We start from the raw sequence: 21,920 nt of genomic DNA, 5'->3' as shown, positions 1-21,920 counted from the left end.
AACCGTTTCCCTTGGAGTTTCTTCGCTTCCATGGGAAAAAAGACTGGAATATTTTGGACAACACAAACAACAAAAGTGTTGTCAATATTTCTGAATGTGCCATGTTAAAATGCTCATTGCATGCAGCGGCACCGAGCTTGAACAACTTAACCAAGAACCCAAACCTAAGATGCAGAACTCGTTCAAATTAAAAGTGACACATGCACTGGTCAGCTAAAAGCTAGCTTGGCATTAAATTCACCACAAACATTTAAAAACAAAGAGCATTTGCCTCTATGAAGGTCAATTGTAGACATTAGCGTTTATGGGTTTTCCACTCAAGAGGCCTACACGAACGTTGGCAGTGTTGTTTCAGTGATTACAGATGGAAGCAGCCAGGAGATTAGCTCCCGAGGGGGGAGGATGCAAGGGAGCTAACAGATACAGTGGAAAAGTTAAGCATCCTTTCACTTCGGTATATTTGTCATCACTGTTAGCGCTGCCATGTTTAGTGCAGGGCATGCTGTGATCTGCTTGCGATATTTCACGACTGAAAACGCTGCATACAGTAAATATGCAGCACATGGACTTGTGAATGTACAGTAGGTGTGAGCGGCCATAATTGCCAGGTTCTCACATCAAATGCTTTTCAGTCTGCACTTCATTATTGGTGTTCTCCAGCAGCTGAGAAACTCAGTTTGTGGTTGTGTGAGTTCTGGGTGTGTGAGAGTGTGTTCAGGACTGTAACCCACTTCTGTTAAGAGCTCTGAGCCCTAGGAAAACATTTCCACTCCTCAACAACCATGACTCTCGCACTAAATCATCACTAAATCTCCCAGGCACTCCTCTCTCAGAAGTCTGTGATTGCATGCTCTCTTTTCCTCTTCAACATGTGTGATTTACACACATAGCTGAGTACAGGGTACACAAGTTTTAAAGAGGATACAAAGTAATAATATTCCGTATACAGGTAGCTCAGAGAGGTATTTTCCTCTGAGAAATAAAAATTACTTTATTTTACTTTTTCTTTTTTTGCTGTTGTTAAGTTTAACTTTGTTGTAGAGTGTCACTTTGTCTAAAAAAGTGAACCGAATAAAAATCTAATTTTCATAAAGATTTCTACTGAATGCCCTCTAGTTTTACAAATGTTTTCCTTTCTAACATTGTAACCTTGCTTGGCCTTGCAGATCTCTGCATATCTAAAACTTGATTTGTTCTTGCAAAGATGTATTCAAATGCACACAAATATAAATAAATTATGAATACAAAATAAATGTCCGCTTCCAGACAAAGTTTCACATTGTCTAAAACCTTAGTGGTTTTAGACAATGTGACGGTCTGAACTGGAACAGTTCTTCCAAAATAATAACAAGAAAAGACTGCCTTCCATATTTTTAATAAAACAACTATGCTAAGGCAATTTTCTTTTAATTTCCTCCCCACCTGAACAAAGAGAGACAAATAATTGGACAGCTTAGTTCCAGATGCCACATACAGCAATGGTGACACCATCAGATTACTTTTCTGTTACTTTCCAGATTTATAGCTAATGTGAGATTTTTTTTTAGGTTGTCATTTCCTCAACATCCTTTTATGGCCATAAACTGTAACAAATCACAGCTAATAGAGTCTTCTGCTGTCAGACATAGAAAAATGAGCAAGACAGGAGACGGGTTTGTCAGGGTAAGACGGAGAGCATCTGAACCAAATGCAAGTGAACACAGGCAGACTGAGTAACAGTGTGACATTTCAAAGAAAAGTTTGATGAAGATTTATTTCTCTGCAACACCTCTGTCTGCCTTTAAGTTCAGTACAAGACTTGCTGAGGAAAGTAGATCCAGGAATGATATGAATTACTGCTCATCTTTTGAGGATTTCAGAATAGTTTGATAGAGGCTAAATCTCAGAGAGGCTTCCTTTACATTTGGAAAAACTTGAGGTTCAACCACAAAGATTTTATGTCCTTCCTGTATAAGTGGACAGGTTGAAAAATTCTGCATTGCATCGCAGTCTTTACTATAAAATCATTGTTTTTTTTACATTAATATACTTGACCTGTTCAAAACACACAGACTGAAGGTAAATGGTTCACTGTGGGAGTTTTTTCTAATCATTCATAGAAAGCCTTCACCAACAATATAATGCTAAAACAAACTGCACTTTCTGTTTCGTGCCATTTACAATTTCTTTGCTAAATGCTTGAATATATATACGTTTCCTTCAAATTTAGAAAATTGATTTGGGTAATTCAAAGTACTAATACTGTGTGCATTTCCAAAGCATAACGTGACATTTCTTCTGTTGGTTTTGAAATATTGGCTTCTTCCTCGCTGAATGTTTCAGGATTTGTTTCAGTTCTGATTAAAACAACGAGGTCCTTTGCTCATGTTCTGGGGTTGAAACACACATTTCACACCAAAAGAGAAATGCCCTCTGGGACACCAAACTGATCTCATGATTTTGTTTCATTAACATCTAATTTAAATGATGTAAAAATAAATTGTTTTTTCAGAGCAAACCTCCAGCAGAGAAACTCTTTATGTAAATGCGGCAGTGTTTACCTGAGCATGTCAAATGGAAATTATAGATGAATCTTTAAGTTCATTTAAATATTCAAGCACACATCAACTTAGAGATAAATTAACTAATTGATTTTTTTTCTCATTACATCCATGCGTGTAAAACATTCTTCTATAAGAGGGTTGAAAAAGCCAGAAGTTTAATTGATCACATTAATATTTGGAATATATTTATAGACACTGAACGACTTTCAAGTATCATTGCTTTATATAGCTGCTGGACATAAACTCCTTCAGCCACAGAACATTCATATTCATTGGTGCTGTGATGTGTCGGCCATCTTTGTCTTCTTCCCTAAGGTGAGGTTACTTTGGAAGGGTCTGTCACACCTCAGTGCCTCTCCCCCTCCAAATCATGGCATGAATTAGCCTTGAATCCAGGACACCAGCCTTGAAACAGAAGAGGACAGCAAGGACACAGCTCCAACATGGGTATATGTTCTCAGGTTTTCACTGTGAGATTTTGAAAACTGAAAGCAAAGAAAATACATACAACTGATCAGAATCTCAATACGTACGCAGAAGCAATCTGATTTTTTTTTTGTTTGTTTTTTTGTGGACAGTCATGGCACCTTAAAATGCTGATCAAAATGTAAACTGGCAAACCATCAGGATTAGCAGCTCCCTCATGCATGGGGACTCAATTTTGTTGTGTTTAATTAGTCTCTGATGGTTCATCCGTGAAAAACCAGGTGCAACCAGGAGATATGAGTGCTCTTAGCAGACTCCAAGCATCCTTATAAGGGACAGTTTCTCCTCTCAAAGAACACCAGAAAGAATATGAAAGCTGGAGAGCCTTCCTCCAAGGGAGAAAATGGGTACGATCAGCATAAATCTTGGTTTTCTCTGACACACACACACACACACACAATGCATTCAACAGTGTGATCTGTAAACTGCAAAGGTCTTTATTTTTATATCTAATGTCAGTTCTACTTTAGTAAATAATTTAAATTATAAGTCTACTCTTTATTCAACATTTTGCAGAAAAACCATCAACATGGAACCAATGAAATAACATATTTACTGCTATTACTTTAATTGCTGAAAGAGGAAATGTGATGCTATTGCAACCTTTTCCAAACAGCTGAAATAAAAACCTTAACTTGTGATAAGTCTTACGCTGGCAAAACACCAAGTCAGCTTGTTGGACTTGACTGCAGGACAAAAGAAAACCCAGTAGTCTGTGTTTGAAAGTCAGCCTGTATAAGTGATCACCCAGTTCATGCTGAACTGGATTTTCCACATTGCACAGCTTTGCTTGTAGACTTGGGTTTTTGATGAGAAGGCTTCTGGTTTCAACAGGCAAACTAAGACTCCCTAAGCTATGCATTTGTTGGCGTTGATATTTGCTTCTTTTACGTACTTTTAGAGTATATTTTGAATTTTTCTCACAAAATCTAAAACAACCGACAGAAACTCCTCTTTGCCGCATTTCACATTCCTATTACAAAAGTGATACTGCAAAGTCATGTGAAAGGACATGGGAGCAACTTCCACTTCTTCAGTCACACAGGCAGCCATCAAAAGCCTGTGACCTGATGCTCTCCTGACGGATGACGGCTGCAGGATGTTTAGTCATACCACCATTAGCCTCATTAAATCTCACCCCTGGGTGCCGTAAAGACAGAGAGGATGATTAGTCTGTGTTAAGGCCATGGTTCAGCTTCAGTCTCTGCGCACTGCTGGGGACTAGCTTCCTCAGACTGTTACTCATCAGCTGGTTTTCTTTAGCTTGGCCTGGGTGACAATGTCAGAGTGATAATAGATCTTCACTTGCGCAACAAAACAGTAGAGAAAGACTCTTGCTTTACAAATGTAACATCATGACACCTCACTAAAGTTTCTGGAAAAATACAAATGGTAAAAATAATAAATTCACATTTGTTGCAGAATCCACCTGGGCTGGAATTTATCGCAATTCAATACAGTTGAACCCTTTGCTAAATAAAAATAGAAAATGTTTTATTCCTGACTACAAGTATATGTTTTAAAAATATAACACAGATATTGGATAATTAAAAAATACAAGCTACTGGAAAGAATAAACAGAAATTGTTGCTTACCCTGGAGAGTAATCACATCAATCGATTCCACGCTGGGATGCTCAAGAAATAATGTTATTCATCCTGAGATAAATAAAAAAATTAGATCTCTTTAAGTGGCACTCTTAGGACAAAATGTCAGCAAGATAACGTACCAATTAGAAGTCTGACGGTCCAAATGTGATGGAACAGATTGTCAGATAACCAAAGATAATGGAAATCAATTTCTTTGTCCTGCAAAGAAAACATGGCACCCGAGTATTTTCACAAACCTGAGCTGTGAATGTAATACATGCAAACTAGCTGCATATCATTTCAAACAGTATTCTAATCAGCGCCCACAGATGGTCCTTGAAAAAAATAAACATTGCAATGTTTTAAAACGAGGCAGCAAGGGCAGACATAAGGGTGAAGACTTCAAGAAGAGGGAAAAACTTTCCAGTGAAAAAAACCCCCGCCAGAGTCCTTGCCTGAGAGCAAAATATCAGCAACGATCTGGTGGATTCAGCAGTGGTGAAGTTAAAAAAGAATACCTTTCCAGCCGCGATGCAGCGGAAAGCCCAATAATTTCACAGAATTAGTGTATTTTTAGAGCAAGAATGAGTGAAAGTTTAACAAATGAGGCACTAGAGAAATGAATGAACTCCCATTCGACCACAAAAATTCCCAAAGAGCCAAAAAAAGAGAAGGGTTTCCTAAGTCATAAGTATGAAGGTTGCCTCTGACTTATTTTAGTCATCTGCAATGGTAAAATAAGTATAAAAAGTTGGGCTAATAGATAATGTCACAAAATATCAACTTAAAGTGGAAAAGTAGCAGCAAAACCGACAACTTCTCTTAGCAAAGTGAACAGGATGGGAAATCAGTACACAATGAAGCTATAATTACAGCTTTACGCTTGATATTCTTAGACTTTGTCTGATTTCTTCAGTAAAGGCAATCACTTCAGCTTTACAGCTCTGACCTTTGCAGGAGTCAGTGACCTCATCTGTGAGGCACGAACACACGCCATGGGACAGAAGGCAGCAGGCCTGCTTGTTGGGAATGTCAAGTGTGAGCTAACATTGATCAGAGTTGCATGCCGTGGAAGAAGAAAACTTCTTAAGAGTCCTGTCACTTCAAGAGATGTTGCCCTTGTGCCAAAGTCAATGTTGTCTTAAGGTCCCGGGTTCTACTGTGGGAAAAGAAAAAATGTCTTTCCATGCTGAAAAGATTTGCAGAAAAACACAAGTTGGGGCCCGCAGCTCAATTTAAAACATCACTTGTGTAAACAGATGAGGTTTCATCTTGTGGTTGAACACTCTTGTCACCCTTGTCAAATTTTTTGAACCTGTCACTTTTGATCCTCGTGCTTCCAAAAGAAGCAGGTGCGTGTTTGGTACAAGAGGCGAATGGACAGAATCTCAGTACTGGGGTACGTTATGCAGAACTACCTCATGTTTCTAATCACCCAATAATCCTAGAGGGTACATCTAACATGTGCTTGAATGTGTTTTATGTCTCTAACAAGCCCCAAACATTCAAACAAATCAAGCTTGTGGAAAATGAATGAAACTCTTTAGAGTGCTAGGAGGCTAACAGCTATGTTAGCTGTACCCATTTTAGCTAATTTAAGATATTTAAAAGTCAGATTTAAAATGTTCATATCCATGGGATACAGAGTGATATTAACATATACAGCTGGTTTTTATAGACCTGACAAGATTTGTGTTATTTATATGACAAAGAAAATGCTTTTAATTTGACAAACATGTTTTTTCTGAGCAGAAATAATAATACAGTTTTGTTTTGTCCCAAATTAACTAAGAGAATCAGTGGAGGCAGCAAAATACTCAGGTTATGGCAAAGAGATCCTATAGATTTAAGTCATACTGAGAGGATCTCATTTATTAAAAAAGGTTTATGAAACCCAAACTGCCTCTATATATAACTTTAACACTCACAGCTGCAAGCTACCTTAAGGGAGATGTTAGATATATTATTAGGGGTTCTTTAATAAAACTGAAAAATGATCAGCGTGTAGTGCAAAATGCACACTCATACACAAAACAGCAAAACAACATCTTTGCCCTGGTACCAAAATACACCATCATACGGGACATGATGGTGTGTTTTGGTGAAAAGTCTCTGAATCCAGATGTTTCAGCTACTTGCACAGACACAGGTGTGTACACACTGCCTTTACAAACATTTGTGAAAGCACAGCTCACTCTCAAGAGGTTGATGGATTCCAGTACTATACTGTGATAAAATAACAGTGGAACAAGTTTGTGTCTGCATTAATTGTTCCAGAGTGAACTGTTCAGGGCCCAGCATGGGGGGACCGAAGTCGAACGGTCAATGCATGGTCATGTGGTTTAGGGAGGTTTGTTCCCCTTCAGGATCTCCAGGACACACTGAACCTCTTGTGTGGTTTACAGTGGTGATCACTGAAGGGAACCACTTTTACAATTCTTCAGAGGAGGAATTATTGTGTGATGAGCTGCAACATCTCATTTTATTTTACATCAGAAATGAAAGAACAGAAGGCGTTGGAGGATGTTCGACTGCTACATGGGACCAGAACTGAGCAGAGGCAGTTGAGTGTTTATGTGCATCAGTACAAACTTCCTCACATACGTGTTGAGGTGGGTTATCTTCTCAATCACTGTGCTGCTGTATTTTATTTTTTATCCACCAGTCTACTCGTACTGCGGTTGCAGCTCATCTTGACCTACTTTCTTTAAAAATATCTGCACTGTCAGTTACTCTGCTTGGTCTACAGATTTATCTGTTTTCTCTATCCCAAAAGCTGAGCAGAGTATAAAAATTGCATCCACATATGGTATTCCCTTAGCATGCAACTGTGTGGAAAACCATTCTGAGTCACCAGAAAGTGGTGGAGATGAATTCTAAGAAATGTTATATGGCTGGGAGACAAGCACATCTTTCTGCAACTGATGTGATTATCACTGAGGCTGCGGAGGAGCCAGGATTGTCCCTGGTCAGGAACATGCAGTAGACAAAAGCACAGGACAGGAATGTGTCCAAGGATATTCAGGACTTACAGTGTAACTTCAATGGATTGTGAGTGTATATCCACTAGTTAAAAGTATGGTACGAATATTAGGAAAAGCTTGAAGGGGATTGTTCTATAATAATTACTTTTCTATAGAGAATAAAAGCATTATTGGCCAGGCTGGGACTCTTCAACCTCCAGTCAGACTTTAACAGGAGGGATTGCACCACTGACTCCCGTCCTTGGAAGTCAATAGCTAAACAACTTCCCCTTTATGGTTTTTTTATTGCTAGCAGAAAACAAAGGGTTCTCTTTTTGGTAGAGTCGTAAACAACACGATCATGTTGACTATCTGATATGTTCTATGGGACGGAGTCTTGCAAGTCCTGTAAAGCACTACCTTCACAATACCAAAATCAATACAATGCATTGTGTGGTGGCCAAGACAGGTGTGTGATGCATTCCTTATCTTTTTTTTCTCCCGAGTCAGCAGTTTGGCAGAGACAGAAGTAAAGCTGTGAGGATCATTACCAGTCACTATGGTGAAGCAGGTATTGATTTACCCTTGTAGGTCTGTTTGTGTGTAACTGTGGCAAACAGCAGAGAAACGTACTGTAGCAGGACCTACAACAAAGATAAAAGCTTCTCTTAGCTGGAAAAACCCCACACAAACCTAGCTATTGTATGCAGAGGGAAAATCAGAAATCAGTCCAAGTCAAATTACTTGGCTGCCATCCTCTCTTGTCCAATTGTGAACTGTGAAAAATACTGTGCTACACACAAGAGCTGAAGCTTTTGTGCTGCAGGATTGACCAAGCTTTCTCTGATTTTACTCATTTACAAAAAAAAAAAAAAACACAGAAGCTGATTGTCTTTCACGGAGTTGAAAGTTAAAGGTTTACTTAAACATAAGGAAACCCAAAACCTACAGTCCAAGAATGCATGCAGATGAATAAATCATAAGGAATCAAACTGGTGACACAACATGAGGCTCTGACACCGAGCCGGCTGACTGGGAGATATTTATGCAGGAGAGCTAATTGCTGAACAAGGAGCAGGTGGTTGATTAGAAACTGGGTGCTGCTTTGAGACGAGGACAAGTATCTGAAGTTGAACTGAGGAAAATGGAGAAATGGCTGACAGAACACACAGGGAACATGGGAAAGAAGTGAGCGGAAATATAGCAAACCAGAGACACAACTCAAAATGAAAAATGATCAGGATTCAAACCAAGACTCTTCAAGAATTTTGGTTTGAAATAAACAAAAAATCCATTTCCAAAACAGACCAGAATTAAGATATATAGCAGTCGTGACTTTATTTTGACTTGGCTGCAGTTTACGACTTCAACAACAGACCATAGATCTACGATTTTATTAACTTTGGTGGGTCAAGTTCAACTCGCCTGCCAATTCCCCTCACTGTACGCCGTCCGTTCCATGACCAGAACTTCCAGCTGACTGCAAGGCACGGCACAAACCTGTAAATCACTGAATGAACACATGATTAAACGTGAAATTTGAACATCTTATTTCCAAAATAAACATCCTCCTCAGTTTCGATGTAACTATTCAGTGGGAAAAACGGTGAAGGGAATTTTTTTTCCCACACAAACAGGGGGAATACCAGACACTGGAATGTGTATTTGTAACTGCCATATTGGATTTGTTTTAAAAGTGTCAAAAAAGACAATGTGGAAAAATGGTAAGTCATTGAGAAGATAAAGCAAAAAGCCTGTGCTTCATGAAAGTATTTTTTTGTCTGACAAAAAAAATACTTTTTTCTGCTGTTATAACTAACATAACACACTATAGCTCTTTTTATTAAAAAGATATAAAAACCGAATCATAGAAATGTTACATAAACCCTTGTTTTCAGACTAATGAAAAGAGTGTAGATTTCAAATAATTTTTTCCCCGCTTACAGTCAGACTTGAACCAGATGTTGAGCATTATTTTTCTGAGATGCATGCAAGATTTAGTGTGGAAATAACAGAAGATAAATGCTCTTTTTTTCTCCCCCACTTACCTGGTTGTGCAAGAGAGGCTGGGTACATCATGAGTAGTTTCCACTTTTCATCTTAGCTGAAGAGAAGGAATGTTCAGGAACCCAAGAACACAATGAGATTTACTGTCTTTGCATAACTTGTGGCTGGAACTTGGCAAAAACATTATTAGAGCTTGTGAAGTCTGATGAGAGTAAAGTGATAGATTGTACTTTATGTTGGATTCCTTTGCACAACCCTAAAGCTCTTTAGAAGTCTGCAGTGCCCTCCACCACTATATGTCCTAATTGCCCAATCAACATGTTGAATCTGGTGGAAAAGTTGACAAATACAGGCAAGAAAGAGTTGCAGGCCTCTTATTTACACGTAGATTAGAGATCCAGTTTTTCTACATGCTTGTATAAAAAATCCATCCATCCATAACGGGCTGATGTTGGATGTCAATTTCAAATGTCTTTTCTTTATTCCTTAAAAAATGAAACACTCTTTCAAAACTTGGACATATATTTTTCATTTTTTTAGTCAACCTCTTTTTGTTTGCTGTGGCCTGTTATGTTGAGGCCAAACTGAGTAAATGTTTTTGCCAGAAGAAGCACCTGTTGCTTTGCTAGTTTCTCTCTTTATTATAAAGAAGGCCGTGAGATGTCCTCCACAGCAAAGCAAGAACAAAACGGCAGAAGCAAGGAAAAAAAAAAAAAACCTTGGGCGAAATTCATATGGCTGCAGAAAAGGAATTTATGTCCCACATGTGTTAACATGAGCCTAACCAGCCAGTGTTGCTGTTACAGTTCACAAGCAGGATGACCTCATTGTTTTTGCCTCGGGCACTGCTCTTCTGATTCACTCAGTCATTGGTTAGTGTAATGAAAACCCAGTGTTTTTATTAATTCAATGAAATGAATCATTTCCATGTCCTTCGTCTCTCTCTCTCCTCGTGCTTCAAGCTCATGTTTTTTCCTCTTTGATCCTGCTGCAGAAGGTCAGGCTGCTCGAAGGAGGCATTTGAAGGAAGCTTTTCATTTTTCCTGTCAACAACACGGGGAGCTCCTGTTGCAGAGTTTAAGCAGCATGAGCAGAACCCTGTGTGACATAAGGGCATGGTTCAGATGACGTTAGGTTCAGATGACGTTAGTTTGTGGTGTTAGTTGAACATATTTACTCCACCAGATCCTCTCACAGGAGAGAAAGTAAATGTTAGCACAACATACTGAAAATAAGCAACAGTTGTTAATATTAGCAAAAGCAAAGTGCAGAAATTAGTTGGTTTTTATATAGAAATTTGTCTTAAAGTCAGTTACCAGAGAAATTTTTACCTTTTAAAAACGAATAATTTCAACATGCAGAGGCATTTAAAGGTGAACACACCCCTGTTAAAATGTCAGGTTCTGCTGTTATAACTAACATAAGAGACTATAGTTCTGTTTCCATTGACCATATAATTTCATAAATTTAAGTTATAAAAATAAATTAGCTTCATGGAAACAGCAAATTTTTTTTTTTATATGTTTTTCGTTAGGATGGAGAGTATTTTTGGCTCTATTGAAATTTGCGTGTTTTGTAAAACTGCAATGGAAAAATGCTGACATTGCATAAGTCATGTGGTCAACAACAGGATGTTACTACTGGCAGAATACGAAGAAGAAGACGACGGGAAGTGGAAGGAGAATGATGGCCTGTCATGTTTTTTTATGATTTATTGTGTGAACAAACTTATTCACGTGTGATTTTAATTGTATTTCATATTTCATTACGAAATTGTATTTTTTCAGATGTCAGAGGAGTATCAACAGAGTTTTGCGTTTATCTGTTTAGCAAATATGTTTGTATATTTGGAAACACAGCTAACGACAAATTATGATGATTATTCGTCAAAAATAATCGTCTGGAAACTTTTCTAGATAAGACTTGAATTATGAAATACCATCAATAGAAAAGACACCACTGAAAATGTAACAATACTGGAACTTGTTGGTTCCTGGTTCACCTGAGTTAATGATCCCAATCTTTGTACTGAACCAGAAAATCTCAAATTCAAGTCAGTATTGACCAAGATGATATGAGCAAAAAGACTCAATTCACTGTTTGAGCAGACAGTACCAATAACAATCATACTTGTTCTTTTTAAAACATGAAGACATGGTGTTTTATCATGGGCCACAAGAAAAAACTAAGTGTTTGTTTCAGTGAACTTGATTATTTTTCTCATTATCCAGAGTATTATTTTCCTCATCTGGCTCCTCTTTGAATAATGATACCGTTATGTGGTGTTGAAAGTCTGACTCAGTTCTCCTGAAGTCTTTTCAGGTTTTTAAAACCATTGATGTGTGTTCCTGTAAAACAGGTGGCTCTATTATGTGATGAGCAACCAGTAACATACTGTGACATCTGGAGTCAAGTATGTTACTGTGGCAGGCACAGACGACTCTGCCGCATCAAAAAAGCACATGGAGTCAGTGGCGGTTTCTGATATGGGCAACATGGGCAAACGTCGTGGGGGGCGACATGAGCGTTCCTGTGGCGCTCATGTCTCATGATGCAACCCCCACCTGCTCAACTACTTTGTTGAGGGGGGCAGAAAAGTGGCCAAGACCGCCTCTGAATCACACGATGAAACTCGAGCTCATAGTGGATACATTTGCTCATCTTAATAAGCCCACATACAACAGTCGCATCTACGTGGCACAAATATGTTATTTGCTAATAAATAAATGTGTTATTTAAGATTGCTCAACAACCACCACTATTATTTCAGAATACTATCTAAAAAAAGAACAGAAAAAATGCAGACACATTTTCGGAGCTCCTTTCAAAAAAATACCAAAAACAACAACAAAAAACTAAATGTTGAAATTGATTTCAAATTCAAATGTAATTCTTTATTGATCCGAAAGTTAAATAAAAGGCAGTTAATTAAAGTAGTTTTAAGGGCATGCTTATACTTAGGCATCTGGATTATTGATTTACATATACATGTATATATTAGTGGTGCACCAAATTATAGACACCGATTTCCTTAATTTTTAGAGATCGGCGATCGGCCGATCCTTACATGTGAAGCCAATCTGATCCCTCAGATTATTTACCTCAGCAAAGGTCTGAGAGAGGTTTGACTGACAGACCGGCCCATCAGGTGGGTCTGTCAGTGGGTTGACACAATATCAACCCACTGTTGATATTGTGGCAACAGTTGCCAACTCAGGAACTTTCAAACAAACAAATTTAGTATCAGCCAAAATCAGAATTGGCAGGTCAGGCTATTCAGAAACTGGTAATCTCTAATATTTATATATATAAGAAATTTAAGGTCTCCTTTTGACACATTGAAGTCGGCCTCTGTGTCTTTATAAAAGTAAAGCAACGAAAGCCCAGAATTTCTTCACCTCACAAAAACAACAACAAAACTCAAAACAGAGTTGAAAAAGCAGAGTTGAAAACGGCAGGATAGGAATACAATCAAATTATACAGACAGAGGGAGAAATTGTCCCCAGACTTAGAAAAGTATCCTGCAACAAGCTCTTCTTTCAACCTCAATCAATTCTATCATCTCAGACGGGAAGGAAGGAAAAATGAATCCACTTGACCGAATCCTAACAACTGTAAAAGTTCTACTTTAGGCCTAAACTAAACAAAAAAATAAACTAAGATAAGATAAGTGTGCTGGCATAGTTTTCATTCAATCAGAGGGTAAAGCAAGAGTATATTGGTGCAGGCAAAATGGTGTCTGTGTGTGTTCTCTTTATAGAAGCTATAAATGAGTTTATAGGTACAATAATCAGAGGTCTGGTGAAAAGCAGTAAACACTCGGCACTCATGACTCAACCATCCTGCTTTCTTCTGTTGCCAGCCAGCTGTAGTGAATCACCCCAAACATAACAACAAGTTCAACAACAGCTTTCATTCTGCGTCCACTCATCTTTGACACCTCACAACCAGGACTAACAGGGACTAACGCCAGTCATGCAGGCTGTGCTGAGAAAGGAGATTAATCGCTTCAAACATGTATTTTAATTGTTCACTTTCAATGTCACCATGGCAACTTAAGGCTTTTGAGTGATCTCTGTGTGGTTTAATGCATCAGTCACTGGAACCCTGCCAACATGCACACCATGCTGACAGCATTTCGAGGACATGGTAAACTGAGGGGCCTCTGAGTTTGACTTCTTGTTCTGCATTTCCACAATCCAGCCCAAGAAGAAGCAGTAATAATGACAGTTTTTGTAAATGAAAAAAAATAAAATAAAATAAGATTTTCAATTCATTTGGATTTGGACTGATCAATAAGTTGGAGCTTTGACTAAATGCTTATTGTTGATGTCATACTCTATCTTAGTCTTGTTTTTTTGCTGCCTCTAAGGGCTTTTTTGCAGGACTGCAGTGGATTTAGCTCCTTCTATCTTTCCACCACCTCTGACCAGTTTCCCTCTCCTGACTGAACAACAACATCCACATCACGATGCTTCCACCCCCACAGTAGGGACGGTGTGTTTAGGGAGATGTGTTGTGTTGGTGTTTGTGGCTACACAAAGACTTTTATATGTTAAGCAAACAATTCCACTGTGATCTTACCTGAACAGAGCACTTGATTCCCACATGATTCCATTTTAAAAATGGTTTTCTTCTTGCCAAACAATTATCTTCTTTCTGCATGAAAGTTTAAAACAAAAGCCATGTCTTGGTAGGTTTGCAGGTGTGCCAAACATTTTCCGTTTTCAGGTGACGGGTTTAAAATTACTGCCTTCTCTCTGAATGGGGCTTTAGGTAGTGTTGTGTCAGCTCATTTAAAGTCTTTAACTATGTTTGTGTTGCAGCCCTCAATTAATTAACCTTTCGACCTAACCTTTTAGATATTCAAATTTAAATCACTGGAATTGTTCTGCAATTTATCAGAGTGCCATCCTGGGTTCCATGTTTTGGAATAGTCTTATTGTATTTACACTCAAAGGTGGTCTTCCCCCATTTCCCTGAAAATCAGGCATTGAAACCCATGGGAGAGCTGACAGCCAAAGTGGAGACTGGCTCAACGTTTCATCTGGTCACAGATCAATATTTTCACTGTTATTCCATCAAGTTTCATTAAAGCCTGAGCTTTGAGGGGACAGAGGGATGGAGAAACAGGACAGCTTTAAAGATTACTGAAGCCATTCAAGGGAATTGATATTGTGCTAAAGCAACAGTTTTATATCCATGTGCTCAAAAGAAACATTCATGGTGATTTAAAGTGTCATTTTTCACTACTAGAAATTTGCATTGCAGAAATCTTGGCAGAAGAATTCACAAAAGTCAAACAAATTTATGAACAAAACTCATAAGAACTATATATTTATTCTTTAAAAACATGTTAAAAATGTGAAATAGTAAAAAAAAATGAGGATATTTAAATTTAGTTGGATAACTTTTCGTTCTATTTGACTTTTCTGCTCTCTCTGTATGTTCTGTTTCTCATTGGTAAACATTGTAAACAATCTCATACTGGTTTGGTTTTATATGGAAACTCCACATTCCACTCAGACAAATCGGCCACTTTTGGGAAAAAGTTGGGGTTGCTGAATCAGGTCCTGCAGCATTTAAATTATAAGACGCCTGTAAGGCAGTGAAAACAGGCTGCTTTTATGGCCAACACACAGACCATAGTTGGAAATTATGATGGAGAACCCAGTCGCAAAACAAGAGATTGACACAACAAAAGAAACAGAAGAACTTATCAGCACATAAATAGGTGGTGATTCATCAAGGATTACAGTAAAGCCTTTGTGATTAACCAAACCATACCTGAAGCACAGTCCTAATAAAGTTAATTTCATTTGTGTGACGCAATACATACCCCAGGCATAGACTCTGTGTGCTTGGAAACACATTAAAGCGAAAATAAATACAGACCCTAATGCAAGTTAGAACAGAAACTTTTTAAAGTTTTACCTATGGTGGTTAGCACAGCTCCAGGGAAGGCCCTTGGTTCAAATCCTTTTAGACCATGAAGTGTCTGTTTAACTGCAAACCTTAAATTGTTATATTTGTGGCATTCATATTCCGTTTCATTAAAAAATACTTGTTTTTTCTGAGGGGGAACATCTTACAACTTGATTGATAAAGACCCAAATAAAGTGAGAGATTTTGGAATAAAACAGACAAAAGTAGATTTATGAAAAGCTAACCCATAGCAGCTAGGAATCATTGCATCTATTATTAAGCAGCACTGGCAAATACTGATAAAAACATAGGTAAATGCAGACAACGTTTACAGACTGACATACCCCACATTGCCTAAGTATGACATATTTTGTCCTTTGAAATCATAAAAACACCTCAGATCCTTTGACTCGGAAAAGCCAGACTCTTACCTTGTCAGTGTGTTCATCTGATGGACACCTAAATTACATACATACATGAAAAAGCTCCATAGATGTTTCTTTAAAGACAATATACTTAAATTTACCTCTAGGCAAACCATAAATGCAAACAAGGAAAACATGATGCTGCTGTTATTGCCTCTTTAGGAAATGTATCTAAGCATTTGTCATTACATCTCAGAAACTTTTTATGACTTTTGTCAAGCATAAACTTTAAAAACTGCTTTTCCTCTGAAAAGATGTAGAAAATGTCAACTAAAAACTTCAGAAGCTAAAGTGAAGCAGAAACACAATAGTACTAACTATCTGAAAGATTAGAAGAGGTAACATTTTTTTAATATTCTAAAGGAATAGAAGAAAGATGATACTCATATTAAATTCTTTTATTTCCAGTCAGTGTTTGGAAGTTATTGTTCTAAAAATGGTATTTAACTTCGTTGTCTGAACCCACAGTTAACTGGTTCTTGAATGAGACTGACATCTTGCATAACCATACTATTTAACAGAACCTGGAGGATATAAAAGTGCAAAAACAAATAATAGAATCTCAATGTACTAAAAAGTTTTGAGAATTTTTTTATATAGTCTAAAATACATAATTTAACGTTTGTATTGTGATTGTGATGACAGGAAAAATGTTTTAAAATAATTAGAAAACACATAGAGAAACAAATTATTGTGCAAAACGTGGTCTGGAAGGCCACTGTTCCCAAGGAAACCTTTTAATTTATTCAAGTATTTGATGACGACAGCAACTTCCATTCATCTGCACTAGGTACTTTTAATGTTTATGTAGCCAAGAGATACAACTCTCTCTCTGCTGGTTCCTTATTTTGTGCAAATTTGTGAGACTTAAATGAAAGCTTTTGTGTAGAGTATTGCTATATACAAACCAAAGAATGATTAGTACTTGAACGCTCGCTCTCATCTCATGTAAATTTGATTCTTACAGAAGTGTAGGCTATTGTTAATGTCACAAATCATCTATAGGTCTGTCATTGAGTTTTCTGTCTGTCATTATGGTTCTTTTATGTTTTCTCAAATCAGACAAGAAACACACACACACGCACGCACGCGCGCACAGACACACACATTGATAACCCATAGCTTTTGTTGCTAAATCAAACATAAGAGATTGCAGTTGAGGACATGGAGCCACACTCTATATAATATTGATTTTAGCTTAGGAAAACTGCCGTCTGCAGAGTGAACGATGAAAAGGAAGAAGGGTGACTGCAGATGGTGGATGGGGGTGGTGGAGGTGGGCTGTGTTGGGGGGGCGGAGTCAAGACCAAGTTTTGTGGCTGACGTCAGGAATGAGGGAGTGCAGCTGAGGAGCAGTCCACATGGGAGACATTTTATGAAATGTGTTGATGTATTTCAATCCCATCGATGCAGCAATTTGTCATAATAAGTGCAGCGATGTGGGAGGCTGGCGTGGGGAAGGTGACTGTGGTGGGGGAACTGTCAGCTGTTACACACCAGTCTGCAGCTTTCCAGTCAGACTCCTGCTGGTCTTGCTCAGCTGCAGTAAATTAAGTAGTGATTGATTTTACATCAAAACACTATCTTTAGTCACTGTTTGAACAAAAGCAACAGAACAGCATTGATCATCCAACTGCACAGGCCTGAAATCTTTGGCCTTTCTTCAAAAATACAGGCTTTAAGACCGCTCTCGTTTTAGCACTTTTGACATTTTTAATTCACAAAAGATGTAGAGCAACATGGAAAAATGTTCGGAAGACTCGTGGAGTCTCATCACTGATAAACCAACTCTTTTGTATTAAACTGGAAATTATTTGGCTTTTTCATTGTTACTGTTTTACTTTTTGGTCGTTTATTAGTTTGCATTGATCTTTCAATTTTTTCATACGTGGAGAGTTACCAGTTTCGTGAGGTTACTGATTAAAGTGTTTTAACTGGAGGGTTGAATTATTTTTGTTCATAAACTCTTATGTTTTGGATGTGTGTAGAGTTTGCAGTTTAGGAACTTCAGTGCAGAATCAGTCATTTAATACTTAAGCCTTACTGAGCAGGTGTTCATTAGCAATCAGTGCAACTGAAAACTGACTTTTATTTTCTGATAATAGGGTACTGCAGGAACTTGAAAATTTTTGATCCAATTAACTAAGTGTAATGCTTTTGGCATTTCTAAAAGCAAAACTAAACTGAAATTATTGAACAGTTAAGGTAAGCCATTGCATGGTGGATCCTTTAAGTCAGGTTTAAACAAGTTTTAATGTCTCTGCACAACTCCCTGGTGTCGTACTACATTTCTTTCAGGCGGCTTATAAATGCCTACTGTGATAATAAGCGACAGCCATTCCTTGTTTCTTTTTCATGCCCTCGCATCACTTGACCTCCTTTTCATTCAAGAACGCTTAGATGTCCTTGATGGCTTTGGGTTCTAAGAAAACCTGAAGGTGGTTTTGGCAAAAACAGATTAATCTATATAAAAATTGATGCATTCAGAACAAACCTCTGTCAGTCCACATTTATCATTGCCAAGTGGCATTAGCTAGCAACCTTAGCCTAGACTTCGAAATGACCCTCTTTTCAATAAAACAGCAATATTTCTGGGATTTTTCAATCTGGAGTGAGGCAGATGGATGCATAAACACTAGTTTGTACCTGGACCAAAGGTAGACCATGTGTGATTTACCTAATCAAAGTCAGGAAAGACAACAGAACAAAAAATAAGTATTACAGGTCAAGCAAGAACAAAGCTTAGTTTAGTATTCTACAATTTTCTGTCCGTTTCACTGTGAAAAACAGAGAAACAAACAAAACAGTGTCTATTGTACTCACCACAAAATGTGTTTGATTCACTGGGCTGCTGCTTTCTTCATTTTACGGTCCACTACGATCCTCTCGTTGCTGTTGATCACAGAAGAAAGATAAAACTAAAGATATGAGTGCAGTGGTGAGATTCAGCAGGATCAGCTTTCGCCTGCTGCGTTCATCATCAGTGACGAAACAATTCAAGAGGCCAACTTTTCATTCATTTACATTGTTGTTCATCAAACCAGTTTTGTCTACTTTGCTTTCAGAAACGCCGTCATTCAAACTCTTCCTACACAGTCACGTCTTGCTTTATGGCTCTTTTTTAATGTAGCAAGTGTCTTGTCTTTGCTGAGTTTAGCTTGGCCTTGAGGTTTATTTCCATAATGCGGCTATTACCATTTTAGATGAGTCAGGATGCAGCCTGTGTCCTAACTCACATTGAACTGAATGGTGCATTAAACCAGGTGTGACAGTAAAGATTCAAGATCCTGAACAAGGAAAACATAGGTCCATGTTTAGAGTTAAAGTTTGTAGCTAGATTTGAAAAACTCTTTAATGAACATTCGTGGTGACTTCAAATATTGTAGTTCAGAAGTTGTGAATATTTCAGAATCCAGTCACATAAATATTTTTCCTCTTACTGACAGCCTCATTATTGGCATAAACACTTTAGAAGTCTGTCAATTTTCTCTGCATAACCCACATATCTTACATGTTACCATTTTTCCACTGGTTCACCAGTCCCACCCCCTCTCACCATCGCTACCACGGCTTCTTTGCAGCATTTGCATTGTAGCAGAACAGCCTTGCTTCATTACCTTCCATCATCCCAGACAGCACTGGACCCCCAGGTGAAGAACGTGGTGACAATGTGTGAAAATATTTCTCTTTTAGTGGGGAACAATTAACCCAAGCAACTCCTTTAGCATGTGTTTTATATTTTTGCAATATTTAACATGCAGAATGGATGTAATATCCTTCTTGTTGTGCCTGATTTACTTTGCTGTGTCGGTTTTTGGCAGGTTTGGTTGGAATTAATGGTCTCTAATGTCTTACAGATGTGTCTTGATTAAAACTACGGCTCTAATATTCTGCATATGGACATGTGCATATGTACAGTATGCTTACCAGCTGATGAATGTTGGAGCCATTAAAGAGAAACTTAGCGCAGATAAAAAAGGCAATAAACAAAGAGGGAGAAGAAGAAAGACAGAAAGAATGAAAGAAGGAGTAAATGTGGAGGCAGGTTGTGTCGGGAAACCATTTCATTGTGAATGGCTCACAAACTCACTCATAAGTTGCTGGTTATTTTCTTTTTTCAGCTCATTTTGCTGAGAAAACATTTATCCATGAATGTTCAACTGTTGTTCCCATTCTCACTGAAACTGTGCTGCAAAATAAAGAATTCAGTCTGCTCCTATTTTCTGCCCTCACTCTGTGATTCTTGGAAGTTTCACTTGTTTGACTTAAAATACTTAAATGAAATTTGAGCAAAGGAGGCAAAATAAGGAACAAAGTGCAAATCTTTTCTGACTGTTGAGGTTTCAGTGTGCCCGGCTAGTGATTGGAGCTCAGATAAACACATGTGCAGCATTTTGTCTGAATGTGAAGGCTGATGTTTAACCTTTATTTGGCCTCTTGTCTTCAATAAAGAAAATCTAAATAATGGGATCAATATTTTTTAACAAACTGGGCATCCTTCAAAGGAAAGAGCCGAACAGCTGTGGAGATTTGTGTTTGGTTCACTGATAATCAATACGACACTGACATCAGGAAACTTGGCAGGCGTTTTATGAGTTGATTTTTTTTTTAGAGCCAAGAAGTATGTTAATATTTCTCAACATTGCATTTGAAGCACTTGAATATATTTATTTATTGAGCCAAAAAAGTGGGTTGATATTGTATAAATATATTTAGTCTGTGCTAGTAAACACGACTATCCAATAAACAGTAATGCAACATTTGACTTAATGAAGGTCATTAATTATGTATATTTTCATAGCGTTTGTTGTCCACAGCCTTTCTTCCTACATGGTTCCTAAAGTTCAAAGTGTACAAAGCCTAAAGGCTTTTTATCTTTTATTGTTTGTTGTGTTGTAATACATCACCACAGTAGCACAGCCTGAAACCGCCTCGAAAGAAACAATATGTTTCATATTCTTTCAAGTTAAATGCTTTAAATTGCTGATATTCTTTAGAATAATTGGGAACAACAAAGAACAATAAAACTGCTCATATAACGGTGAATTAATTAAATGCACTAATTAATTGATGTCTACCAGCGGACAAATGTTGGAGCCAACATTCATCAGCTGTTGATGATGAATGAACATTTTTTTATTTCATTTTTATTTAACCTTTATTTATATGGGTGGTCTCACTGAGATCAAAAATGTCATTTACAAGAGAAACCTGTTTTAGATGATTAAATGTAAACAGAGATAGAAATAATGTTGGATAATTTTTATCCCCAATTGCAAAGAAAATATTGGTATTGATTTTTAAGCAAGGTATTTGTGAGGAATATTTGAATAAATGTGGACATGGGAAATGAAGTCTGTTACTTTTTAATACTCTGATGTACTGCTCAGGGCAATCCTACTAAATGTGGCAAAATGTCAGACAGAAGTCTATCCAAGTATTGCAGCAAACAGACGACAAATACTCAACATTTATCATTTACCTATAAACAACCATGAAAACTCGACTTTTCACATATATATTTACACATATATTTTACTTTGTGGGGCGTGGCACTGACTTCAAGGCTTCAGTGAGATAAAGGAAATCATCTTCCACGCTGCTCTTTGATATTCTGGTGAAGGCATAAATCACCGTAAGAAACCATTGAAATCTGTGTAACTTCAGAGCTCAAACTAACTTTTTCCTGTTCTTTCTTTCCAACCATCTCCTCCAGCCTCCTGTCAGTCTTTGAGGACATGCAGATAGCTGGTGATGAATAGTGATGAGCATATGGAACAAATGTGTATGTGAGTGCATCTATATGGTTGCTAATGCGAGACCAGGAGCCCTCTTTAGTCTCTGTCTCTCAGTTTGACACAGCCAGTAACCCTCTGGGAAGGGGCATCCCAGTTCTGTCAACAACACCTACTCAGGGAAGCTCTACCGAAAACTCTGACCCTCCTAAGAAGAAACATATGAAAAGAGTATTTGAAGAAATT

The sequence above is a fragment of the Poecilia mexicana genome, unplaced genomic scaffold, assembly GCF_051168715.1.
Source record: "Poecilia mexicana isolate PSO_F unplaced genomic scaffold, ASM5116871v1 scaffold_3, whole genome shotgun sequence".
NCBI classification, from domain to species: domain Eukaryota; kingdom Metazoa; phylum Chordata; class Actinopteri; order Cyprinodontiformes; family Poeciliidae; genus Poecilia; species Poecilia mexicana.
The sequence above is the reverse complement of the archived record's forward strand: the minus strand, read 5'-3'. Positions refer to the sequence as shown.